This window comes from Manis pentadactyla, chromosome 2 (assembly GCF_030020395.1).
Source record: "Manis pentadactyla isolate mManPen7 chromosome 2, mManPen7.hap1, whole genome shotgun sequence".
Classification (NCBI taxonomy): Eukaryota; Metazoa; Chordata; class Mammalia; order Pholidota; family Manidae; genus Manis; species Manis pentadactyla.
In genome coordinates, this window is record NC_080020.1 from 186,853,770 (window position 1) to 186,866,788 (window position 13,019).

General features: G+C 37.3%; 1 long non-coding RNA gene across 1 annotated transcript in view; it reads right to left on the reverse strand.

Annotated features, from left to right (window-relative positions):
• Positions 1-13,019, reverse strand: part of LOC118932494 (uncharacterized) — a 572,106-nt gene that overhangs the window by 345,902 nt on the left and 213,185 nt on the right. The window contains exons 2-3 of the long non-coding RNA XR_005032802.2: positions 11,860-11,921; positions 5,336-5,369 (exon numbers count right to left, since the gene is read on the reverse strand). This is a non-coding gene — a long non-coding RNA (uncharacterized LOC118932494). The remainder of the gene's footprint in view (positions 1-5,335; positions 5,370-11,859; positions 11,922-13,019) is intronic.

Consider the following 13,019-nt stretch of genomic DNA (forward strand, 5'->3'; position numbering starts at 1 on the left):
CTTAATTTGCCAAAAATTGTGACTTAAGTACCAAGATTTCATATACCTACTTTAGAAATTGGGTTGAACATTATAAATATGTTAGATATTCTCCTGAGGTAAAAAAAAAAATGTTATCTTTTCATAAATTAATATTAAAATAGGTAATATTAAAAATATTCAACAAAACATGGAAATATCATTACATAACTTTTCGTATGCTTTCAACACATATTTATTGAATATCAACTATATGGAAGCATTATCCTAAGTGAGGAGGAAAACAGATAAAATAGATAATAATAAATAAAATGATTATAAAATAGAAAATAGATAAAATAGATAAAACTACCTGTCATAAATATATTTATTATCACATGTATCATATACTTCATTCCCTATAACTACAGTATGAGCAGACACTTAGATAGTCTTGATTTCACATGGGAAAACTGAGCCACATAGGATGAAGCAACTGGTGTGAAATCACACAACAGTGAGTGTCCTTGGCAGCATGGAAGCCTGGTGTGTCTGATCCCATTCTACAATCTTAACCAAAATGCTGAACACACGCTCAGGGCTAAACAAGATAAAAAAGTTTGTGTTCTCATGAAGCTCACATGTGGGTGGTGGAATATGGAAAATAGGCAAATAAATAAAGAAGGAAATAACCAGATAATTACAAGCTTTGAAGAAATAAAATATAGGAAACAGTGTGGGATGTGTGTCAGAAAAGCCTATGTGAGATGGCACTCAAGCTGAGACCAGAATGATATGAAACAGACCGTCCTGTAAAAATCTGGGAAAACAATGTTCTAAGTAGACAAAACATCTATGCAAAGGCTCTGAGTAGGAGTATTGCTGATGTGCCTGACAAACAGGTATGAGGGTACAGAAGAGAGGACTATGGAATAGTAGGGCCTCACAGACAGTGAGAAAAAATTTGGCCTTTACCCTAAGTATGATGGGAAGCCACTAGAGGAATGGATTTAGGAAGAAGTCAGCACTATGATTTTATTTATGTTTTAAAAATATCCTTTTATGATAAATCCTACCATTTGCAACAACATGAATGGAGCTAGAGGGTACTATGCTCAGTGAAATAAGCCAGGCAAAGAAAGACAAGTACCAAATGATTTCACTCATTTGTGGAGTATAACAACAAAGCAAAACTGAAGGAACCAAACAGCAGCAGACTTCCAGACTCCCAGAAGGGACTAGCAGTTACCAAAGGGCTGGGAAGGGTGGGTGGGGAGGGAGGAAGAAAGGAATTAAGGGACATTATGATTAACACACATAATGTAGGGGGGTCATGGGGAAGGCAGTAAAGCATAGAAAAGACAAGTAGCAACTCTATAGCATCTTACTATGCTGATGGACAGTGACTGCAATGGGGTGTGTGGGGGGGGACTGGATAATATGGGTGAATTGTGGGGTTGTAACCACAATGTTGCTTATGTGAAACCTTCATAAGATTGTGTATCAAAGATTCCTTAATAATATATATATATATCCTTTTATGGAGCTTGACGGAAGCCATGAGGGGAAACAAATAGACCAGGAGGCTATTGATGTGCGATAAGAGTGGAAGGTGGCTTAGGCTTAGTGGCTAAGGTGGGAAAAGAAAAGGCAGATTGAAGCAGACAGAATCAGATATGCTCCAGAGAGACCCAGGTGGACTTTCTAATGGGTTGATTTAGTGGGTGAGTAAAGAGAGGAAGCAAGGAAGATAACTAAGCTTTTGGCTTGAGCAATTTCAGATGGTGGTAATACTTATCAAAATAGGAATAACTGAGGAATGAGATGGCTCTGGGGAGAAATCAAGCTAGGTTTTAGATGCTTACTTATATGTGAGGGAGATGTCAAATAGGCAGTTACGTAATTGAACGGAAGTGGCATAATAAGGGTCACACTGGAGACGGGACTTTGGCAGTCACCAGTGTCCAGGTGAGCTCTAACACCTCTTGGTTGCTTGAGTCACACGGGGAAGTGTGTAGGTGGAGCCATGCTCCTGGCATCCTAATATGCAGGGACTGAGCAGGGTTGGGTGCAAATGGAAAAGTCTGTTAAGGAGCAGTCCCTCAGGCCAGAGGAAACTAAGAGTGGCATCATAAACAAAAGAGTAACAACAATCCTACAGACCCAGAAGGAGGGATGGTTCTTCTGGGTCAAACTCTTTCTCAAGTGTTAAGTGAAAGGGAGAGATATCTTACTTTAGACCAACAATATGACCTTGCAAATCTTTAATAAATTTAAATGACTCTTCTTACAGAAAAGCCTGATACCTCAAAGGACTCTAAAACAAAGAATCTTTCTAAGTTAAAACACCTTTAATGAGTGAAGAGTGCATCATTTATAAATAATCAAATGAATGAACCAAGATTCTCACATACCAGCTTGCTTAAAACAGCCTTTAACTTATAGTACACCAAATTGTGGCTGAAACTCCCTTAAGGTTTGAGCTCAATTTCAGATGCCATCAGGAAGAAATTCTAACCGTTGAGTCATGGTGTGCTATCTTTACCTTCTAGAGCTCACATAAAAATTACCATTATAGTTGCTACATTGATTTAATGCTTCTTTATATTAAATACTCACCAGAATTTTAGGGATTAAATGCTGTTATTATAGCCACTTTTTTGTTTTTTTAACATGAGGAACTAACCATAAGAGAAGCTGAAGTGACTTTCCAATATTAGTTAGAATCCTACATTAGTCCTTAGAGACTCTGTTCCTTATTCTGGTGACACAGTTAAATACACCAGGGTTCTGCCCTTAAAAAACCTCATGATAAAGTTTGTTTTATCCGTTCTTTGCTATCTTTATACCTTATATACCCATCCTACCAATAAGAGGGAGGCAAGAAAAACCAAGTAAAGCAACAAGAAAAGAATGGAGGACAAATGGAAGAAGAGACAATCATAGCTGAAAACTCAGTGAAAAAGTGACTATAATTGAGTTTTTGAGTTTTCTAGCAGCACACACAAAAAGAAATATACAATGGATCATGAAATCCCCAATACCTAATAAAAGAAAACATATCAGTTAGGGCAATAGCCCTTATTGTACCAATCCTTAAGTTGAACAGTATTTCTTATATGTGTTTATTTTAGGAAAACTGAACCATATAATGAGCAGTGACTTTAAGAGCATTCATCCAATGGTAAAGAAATATTCTTCATCTAGATGCACTGAGAATTTTCCATTTAAAATGTGGTCCACAGCATTCTCAGAGTATGAGCCTGTTATGTATACATGGTCATCTCAGCTTTTTAAAACAATTTCAGTAGTTAACCAATGACTTAAAAACCATAACCTGAACTTTTACAACTATCACATAGGCTCAAAAGAAGTAAGAACTGATCTGCACTCTACACACATGGCCTGTATCACATCTCTCTCAGAGGCAGCATTTATGTGACATGAAATCTTGGCAAAAACTTCAACACATTGCTTGCCCACCAGCCCCAATTTATGTCCCTTCTTTACAAACAAATTGGTATGGGTTTTAACTAAGGAAAATCCTGTTTTTAGTAAACATCCTCATTATTGGCTAATATAACAGAAATGACCAGGAAGAACATGATTTAATATGGATTAAATGTGAATACAGCTTAGAAGCTTTCTTCTTGTTGAATTAGATAATCAAAACTATTAAACAGTATTTCAAAATGCTTTTCATAATCCTGGGACCATTAATGTCATGTTCGAATCACTGTGCATTTCTGTTGTTGCTTTTACTATTCATAGGGACACAATGAGTCACTGGCACATTTCCAGTGCAAGATGCATCTGAATAATACATGACATGCCCTTTAGCTAGCATCATGATGCCAGATTTAAAACAAGGTAAGAAGTTTCCTCCATGTACACTTGCAGTGTTCAGCTGTTCATAATCTATAGCGTTAACAATTTATCATCAAACCCAGCGACTTGCTGCCAACTTATCAAAGTGGCCACTGGATGCATATGATCAAGTCTGAGCATCTGGCTCTCCTCTGTTCCTGACATTAGCACAGACAACAGAATCAGTGGACTATTGAATGCAATTACAGTAAGCGAGACAGACAATAAAGATTGATAGCGCCTTCTCTTTTTATCACACACAAAACTAGTGGGGGTTAAAGCTTTGCCTTGAGCTGCCTTCATTTAACAATGATTGAAAATATGCAATTGTGTTGGTAAAACACTGTAGCCTGTACCACTTCATTTACTGGACACATTATCAAATTAAATGAAAAGTGAACTGCCAAAAGCAACAGTTATTATATATTAATGATGAATATTTACTTAGCATTGTTCACAAATCATACAGAGAACAGAATCCTTCTTGTTATCTTCTTTGCAGGTTACAGTTGAGTAGGTTTAACATTTCTATGTTTACGTTAAGTCTTCTGTCTACAAATCTCTAAATACAGACTTGCACGATTGGTTTTGTGACTATCCATATGATTACAGTGTGTAATTAATAAAATGCTCTAGTTGTAGATGAATCCTAATTATTGAAAAGCTTTCTCCCCTTTACAACAATTCCCATTCTTGCAGCTATTTTTATAGCAAGAGAAACTTAGCCAGGATACATGTTGGGATCAAAAGGTTAGGAACTGGTGCTTTCTGGAGCTTCTAAAATCTGGAATGTGAAGACCTTCAAGATACAGACAAACCACAAAAGCATATTTTATGTTTCTCTCCAAAGACTATTATCTTAGCAACCATGTGAGATATAACAGTTCACCCATAATATGACCTCCAAAATAAGAAATACCTAAGGGGCAGAAGGCAAATGTGTCAATAAAGAATTATTGTACAAACAAGGAAGGGAAAATGGATCCTATTCTATAGTTCATACAGGTTGAAACTTCATTCTAAGCAAATATCACTAGATCTGGGAATACAAAAGTAAGTGTCTCATTGTTAGGGGGACAAACATTTGGTGTTTATACCACATGTCAAAAAGACATGATGGCAGGCAGGTGTGATTGTTCAAAGTTTTGTAGATTAATTCAAGGTTCTTTTAAAAACACACACATCTGGACCTTGCTTTCCAATGACAGATTTAGGAAAAATAGCCACTCATATATGAAATGTAATCACATCTCTATTCTAAGATAGATAGAGCTAAATAGCCTGAAGAGCTTGGTGACGTATAGCTAACAAATAGGAAATGAGAAGAGGTAAAAGAAAGAAGGGGTGGACAACCAGGCCTGGGTTTTCTAAAACTACCCTGCTAGTTATTCTGTAAACAACTAAACACATACTCTTAAGTGTTGAGCTTGGAATTAGTGCACTGACCATATGCAGTTAATATCAATAGCAGCATGAGGTATAAGATATTCAGCAAGTGTGAAAAACTCACCAAAGTAATAGCATCACCACAGTTGATTGAGAATCTGGAAGCCAAAAGGAGTGCTGAATCAGTGTTCATGAAATGTAAAGGAAACAATTTTATGTTCTCTGGAATTTACCTTCGAGCAAAATTTAAGAGAAATCATCCTTTTCACACATTCAAATTATAAAGTTCGTGTTGCCTTCAAATTCTTTGGGGATGTGTAGCCTGTAGCAGTTACTCTCAAACCCAGTTAACTGCCAGACTTAATCTCAGAAGCTATGCAAAATGCAGATAGCTGGGTCTCCAATCTCTGGGATTATTTTATTCAATAAATTTTAGGGGGAGCAATGAGTACTCACTACAGAATATTTGTCAAGTAAAATAAGATAATGCAGACAGAAAACCTATCACCTATAAAGACTCTGTGATCCATTTTTTAATCCACACATATCTTTTTATCAATGAATATACCATTTTTCAAGTGAATAATATTTTTAATCACTTTGGGGAAAGTCGATTTACAAAGATTTAAATAAAAAAGAAAGAAATGCTTATGGCTAAAAATCAGCACACTACATATCTATATAAGTAAAAACATGAAAGAATGCTCAGTATCCCCTCAATAGCTGTCTCTCAAGTTACTATTAAATATAGATGTGTCTTTAGAGTCTCCTTATGTATTCACTTTTAATTTATTTGCATATACATTTTACATAATCAAAATTGGACTACACATATTGGTCTTGATGTTTTTTCACTTCATTTTATTCTGATTTATGTCTAGATCTATCCAAAACTATTTTTCTTATTATTTTAATGGCTATATTTCATAGTATAAATTTTGAATATCTTAATCTTAGCTTTCACCTTGCTTTTACTATTGTTCCTAACTTACAAGTTAGTTTCACATACACATTTAAAAAAAAAAACATGTTTCCTCTACTATATCTTCATTTACATGCAAGTTTTTTTGCAGTATAGATTCCTAGAAATGGAATTTCTCCATCAAAGATATGGGAATTAAAAACTGTAATAGGTCCTGAAAAACTGCCCTTCCAAAAGGGCTAAACCGTTTTCTTTTCTCACCTACAAAAAGCACAAGAGGGCTCATTTCTCCACAACTCACGGATTCTAAATATTTTTCATAATTTAAGAGTTCACCAACCTAATGTATCAAAAATGGCCTCTCATTTTTAATTTTCATTTTCAGTTCAGCTTTATTTAAGATATTTAATTGCCATTGTCATTTCTTCTATCAACTGCCTGTTCATATCCTATACCCATTTTTGCATTGTAATTTTTTTCCTTAGTCTTTTCTAAAAGCTCTTCGCTTGACTTTTAACTTTGCATATAATGTAAATATACAGTGGCTTTTGTCTGTTCCTTTCCCAACTAATGATTATAAAAATCATCTTGTGTTATATTTTCATACTTTTATGGTTTTTACAGATCAGATTTTGAATATCTCTGGAATTTATTTTTCTACACAGTATGAAAATAACATGCTTTTTAAAAAACTCCTGATGTTTCTTATTACCATCCAAATACAGCCACCACTGCTATAGATTGCCATGGAGCCCAAATACCTAGGTTTGAATCCTGGCAATCTTTTCTACTTCAGTGTTCATCTGTTAACTTGAGATAAAATACTGATAGTTCACAGGATTATGGAGAATATTAATTAAGATAAGAAATGTAAAGAGAATAGCTCAGAGAGGAAATGTTCAATAAACATTATTATTTGAATATAACTCAAACACCTTGTGCTTCCAAGTGTCTTTCTACTTCTGGAACTTCTTTCAAAACTGAGGGCTGTGTCTTGATTTAGGTTTTCATGGGATGAACCCCCATTATGAAACCAAGGGCTCCTTAAGGAATGGCACTTGGAAACAATAGATATTTTCATTTCCTTGGTGGCCAGAGTATTTCCAAAGTACTTGAGCCCTGAGGGCCTCACTTAAGAGTAAAGTGCTGGCTGATGCAACTTGATTACATCACAGCATTTTGAGTCTTGCTGGCAATGCCTTGCTTAATTCTAAGAATGTGTTGGACACTTAACTACGCATTTTAAAAAGACTTGTGGGTAACCTCTGTCAGACAGCCCAGTCCTGAATGTCCAGTGGCCTATGATGTGTCTGAGAATCCCAGACTTAGAGGATGAGCCTCAGTGGACAAAGGGACAGCCTAGTGGCTCATCTCTCTGAGAGATCAGAGGACACATGCCTGGTGTGTGCCACTCATGCTGCACAGGCTGAGATTCCCCAGAGGAAAAAAAGCCAGGTTTCTGGGGACACTCAGGCTGTCAGAAGACCCCCTGTCCCTCTTTTCAGCTGTCCCTCTGACTTGTTACTCTACTTTTTGACTAAGGATCTTTAGCTCTTTAGAGGATAGGGGGTGACATTAAAGCCTGCTTGTGCTTTATACACACTCTGTGAACACAATTCTCTATCAAAGTCCAGTTAAACTAATTTTAAAAAGAATCTCTTCCTAGTTCCATCTTGTGGGTAAAATTGCAAAATTTCCAGAATCTCTCGCCTGGCTTTAGTGCATCTCCATACCAATAGGTGTTTCCAAGGGGTAAAGAGTAGTTCATCTCCATATGAACAGGAAATTACCAGGGCAAGCCAGGGCATATCTGGACCAGAGAGGTTGGGTGAAGGCCTCTTCTTCTGCAGCCGGTTGCAAGAGACATGGGAGAGCAGAAGTGGACTGCTTGTAAGAAATAAACAGGTTTCTCCCACTTGATTTCTCCTTTTGACTGAATACAAAGGTATTTTGCCCTGGTTTCCCCCCACACACCACCCTGCTACCGAGTTACACATCTCTAAAAGTCTGTAACCTGAGGAAATTGAGGAAGGGCATTATATTTTGTCCAGCACCAGTATACAGTAAAGTATTCTATAAACATCTGTGTTTATTATGATTATTAGATGCATAATATTGACTTAGCACTGTTTTAGTCTGCTAGGGCTACTATAACAAAATACCATAGATTGCATGGCTTAATCAACAGAAACTTATTTCTCACAGTTCTCGAGACTGGGAAATCCAAGATCAAGGTTCGGGCAGATTCAGTCTTGTTGAGGGCCTACTTCCTGGCTTGTAGACAGCTGCCTTCTAGACAGCTGCCTTCTAGCTGTGTCTTAATACAGCCTTTCCACAGGGGGGCTCCTGAATAGAGAGATGTCTCTCTTTCCTTCTTTTATAAGGACACTAATCCTATCATGAGAGTCCCCCTCGATTGATCTAATCTAATTACCTCCCAAAGGCCCTACCTCCAAAAACCATCATACTAGGACTTAGGGCTTCAACATATAAATCTGGGGAGGACGTAAACATTCAGCCTATAGTAAGTACTGTGAGCCAGGCACCATGCTACACACTTTACACGTATTACCTCAATTAATCTTCCAGCAACCCTTTGAAACTGTTCTATATATTATCCACAATATACCGAGGAGGAATCAATCAGAGGCACAGTGTGGCTGAGTAACTTGCTCACAGTTAGAGTTAGTAGGTGGTAGAACTGACTTGAAAACCTCCTCTCTGAACCCCTGTGATAAAACTGTCTGCCTTGTTGCCATGTTGTTCTAGCAGGAAAAAGAGATAACTTCCTTTTTTAAAAAAAATTCAGGAGAGATTTGTTTGTTCTCTTAAATATGCTTTTTTTCTCCTTCCCTAATCCTCACTTCTTAAAACAACAAAACAAAACCACCTCTATTAATCATAATAAATTAGTTTCAATCAGTTATAATAAAAATGCAGCAGAGAATGAACATTGAAGGATTAGATAAACTAGCAGAAATGAATGAAAACATTATCATCCTATCAAATACTTTGGAAGTACCTAGCTGTTATAGACTGAATTGTGTGCTCTCAAATTCATACGGTGAAGTCCTAAACCCTCAGAATGTAACCATATATTGGAGGAAAAAGTCTTTAAAGAAATGATTAAATTAAAATGAAGACTTTTAGCTGGACCCAAATCCAACATGACTGGTGTCCTAATAAGAAGAGGAAATCTGGACATAAAGAGACACTGGACGCATGCACTCAGAGGAACAACTGTATGAAACTCAGGGAGAAGGCAGTCATGCGCAGGCCAAGAAGAGGCCTTCAAAGAAAGTACTCCTGCTTGCCACCCTGATCTCAGACCTCCAGCCTCCAGAACTGTGAGACAATAAATCTGTTATTTCAGCACCCAGTCCTGAGTATTTTGTTACAGCAGTCCTAGAAAAATAATACACTGTTATTTTTATCAAAGAAACATGGGAAGGCAGAATGTGGGGTGCACTGGTAATTTTGGTCTAACCCAGGATCTCTGTACAGGCTGCTAGTAATTTGCAAGAATGTTTTAAAGTAGTAAATTAAATTGACAGCGTAAAGAGTACAAAGACAGTCTTAGGCCTGGGGAAAATAACTATTTGCTCATGAAAATACCCCTATTTTCATAACCAGGACTTTTTAAATTCCCTATAGATAATGTAGAGCAGATATCTTTCTCTCTTTTTCTCTCTCCCATCCTGTGAACATTTCATTCACCACCCTTGTTGTGATCACCCTTGTCTTCTCCAGAAGTGAATGGGTGTGCTGAGTAGGCTAAGAATACATCCAACTAAAGAGAAATGTCTACAGTTAGCTAGAGACATGGCATGAGTTCTAACCAGAAAACTTCTCCTTAATATACAGTGCAGATTAGATGCATGACAAGGAGCAAGAAATTAACTAACTTCTGCTACATGTGGTTTACCACTCACATTACCTCATCACAGCAATGGCTGCTTTTTGCCATCAGTCAATGGGCTGGGATCAAAATCGAACACTGACCTGAGCTGGAATGTACAATCACAGCCATGCTCCCCCAGGAGCTGTGTGATAACTGGCTTTATTCCAGAAGAAGTCAGCCTTCCGTCATCACTGCTCACAAATAACCTTTCCTCTGTTTGTTTAGATCTTAATGACCTCAACCCTTCACAAGAGGCTTGCCTCCTTTATTTGTCTTGATGTGAACACAAAATGGCAGAGAAGCCAAAGAAATTAATATAACTCAAATGTAAAGTATAATCTATCTACTAGTGTGTTATGTATGCTTGTGTGCCTCACTGGCATGCACCAGATTGGACTAAATGGCAAGAATTTCCCAAGGGAAGATAACCTCCAGAAACTGCTAGAAAAGCTTTATTCCCTACACTTGGCAAATTATTTAATTTAAACACTATTTGATATGACTCTCTGAGGAGAAGGGTGCTTTCCCAGATCCATTTTTAATTTGTTGGTGTGTATATGCATGTTGTGCGTATGGAACCAAAACCTCAAACACATTCGCTGCTGCAAAGAGTACGCATAAGCTTCTGATTGCAGAATCAGGGACTGCAAATTGCCATCTAAAACTAGGAAAATAATGAAATGCATATGTAATTTCTTTCCTTTTTTTGGTGAGAAAAAATAGGCAGAGGTTCAGTTGTTCAGCAACTAGGGTTCCCACTCCGGGCAGTTTCCATTGTCTTAGATACAAGTAAGTATTTTTTAAAATCGTGTGTGTGTGTGCATAGACACCACAGCTAGGTAATTTCTCACAGTAGAAAATGGTCACACTCACTGATGCATTTTACCAAAGCAGGAGAAGCAATGCAAAGAGAAACTAATCAGTTTTCATCAGTACCGGGCAGTGCTGTATCATGGGCCAGAAAGATCATTTATGGCATTCTTTTAATCCTTCTGCTTCCTCCACTAGCTTAACTTCTACTGCTTTCCTACTACATATTAATAAGGAGAGGATACCCAGTGAAACAAAACCATGAGTGTCCAATTATGTATTTTGCTAAATTTTATCATGAAAAATACTGCTTTTTTAAAGAGTTTACAGATCACATTAAAAGATTCAAATGAATGTCCCCCCTAGAAGAATTTCTTCACATAAGGTTGCACAGAAGGGCTAACCCTGACACAAATGAAAACCTGTACACGCAGTGCCCATACTGGAGATAGTCTTGTTATCCTGGTTAAATCAATTTAAAAGCAAATAAGCATAAGACAATAATTTCAATATTAACTTACCCTTCCTGCTTCTTCATCAGAGTGAGCTAAAGTATGCGAACTCCCTTTCACTCTTGACCTAGGCTTCCTCTAGTTCTCTCCCCATGTGGTGCCCTCCGCACAGGTAAAGTGACTTCCTTTCTGCTACCATCCTAGTTATTTATTGACATAAGCTTGCATTGTGCAGCATTATCAGCTTAATGCATAATTCAAAATCTCTTGCATGGGGCCCGCACTTTTGCCTTATCCCCTGCATTCTGAATGAAAGATAAGGGGAAGTATTTCCAAAATGGGCACATAAAAGAATTCCTGAACATTAACATCACTCCCCACTGCATGTCAGCCTGCCCCTATACCTCTGAAAACTGTGCACCTTGTAGTTCACATACACTCCATAAAGGTACCACCCTGAGAAGAAAACAATCCCACAAGTGGTCCAAAAGTTTACACTGAGTGGGAACCTGAGAACCTTTGGGATGAAGAGGTCTCTAAAGTGGAAAAATCACAACTATTACCTTAAGAGTCACATTCTAGACTGGCAGCCAGATGTTTTCAGCAAAGCAACAGTTTCACAATTCTGTAATTCAAAAAAAAAAAGAAAAAAGAGCTTTAGAATCTTTTTTTCCAGTGGGGTAGGGGCAGCTGCGTGTGTGTTGGAAGAGAGGAGAGAGGGGTGAATGGGAAGAGGGGTAGATTTCAAAGGCTTCTGAACATGTTGGAGGGAAGAATTAAAGAAAGGAAGCCGACTGAAAGGGTGGGGCTGGGGGAACATAAAGCAAAGGAGTGGAAGTGAAGGGTTAAGGTGCAGACTGTTGGGACAGCAGGAAGGGGCAAAAAAGGTAAGTTTGAGAAGAGAGGGCTTCAAGATCAACTGTATTAGAAGGTTAATTCAGTCAAAATCAATTCAGTAAAAGCAGCTCAAGTGATTTTTTTCCCATACTGAATTGACTGCCTTCTGATAGAATTGATTAAATTAACTAGTTTTTTTTTTTTTTTAAATGATGTGTGAAGAGAGAAAATGAGTGGATAAGCCCACCTGCAAATAGACAGATCCAGGTAACTTGTATGCTCTGATTTGAACACACTAACTTTAGCAGCATAAAAATAATAGACACACACACAGGCACACACACAAATATGTATTCATTTGCATATGTGTGGCTAGGCTGAATTTTGTCAAAAAGTGCCATCACTGTCCCCCAGAATATTTGTTTACATGCATACTATATACATACACACATATGCTATACATTCTGAGGTTTTCTCTTTCTATAGTTCAAAAATTGTCTTTTTGGAAAGCAGTTTATCCTTGCTGGAGTAAGTAACCTGTATATGTACCAGCACCATTTGTCAGCACTATTTTTAAAAGGTTGACCTCCCCCCAACCCAATGAACTTTGGTCAAAGTCAGGACATGATACTAAAAGTCATAAGCTCACCAATATTATTTGGACTTACTACTAAATATGGGATTCTAGTAGATGCTTTTTACATGCATTTTCAGTCCACCAAACAATAATTCCTCCTTTTTTATAAACAGAAAGACATGAATTATTAAAAAATTAAAGACATTTAGAATAATGGCCCTCCACACGCAAAGTATTTATTTCAACTTTCATCATTCATAGTTTATTGCATTGATTTTTTTTCATCAGTTTACTTAGTATTAGCCTTCT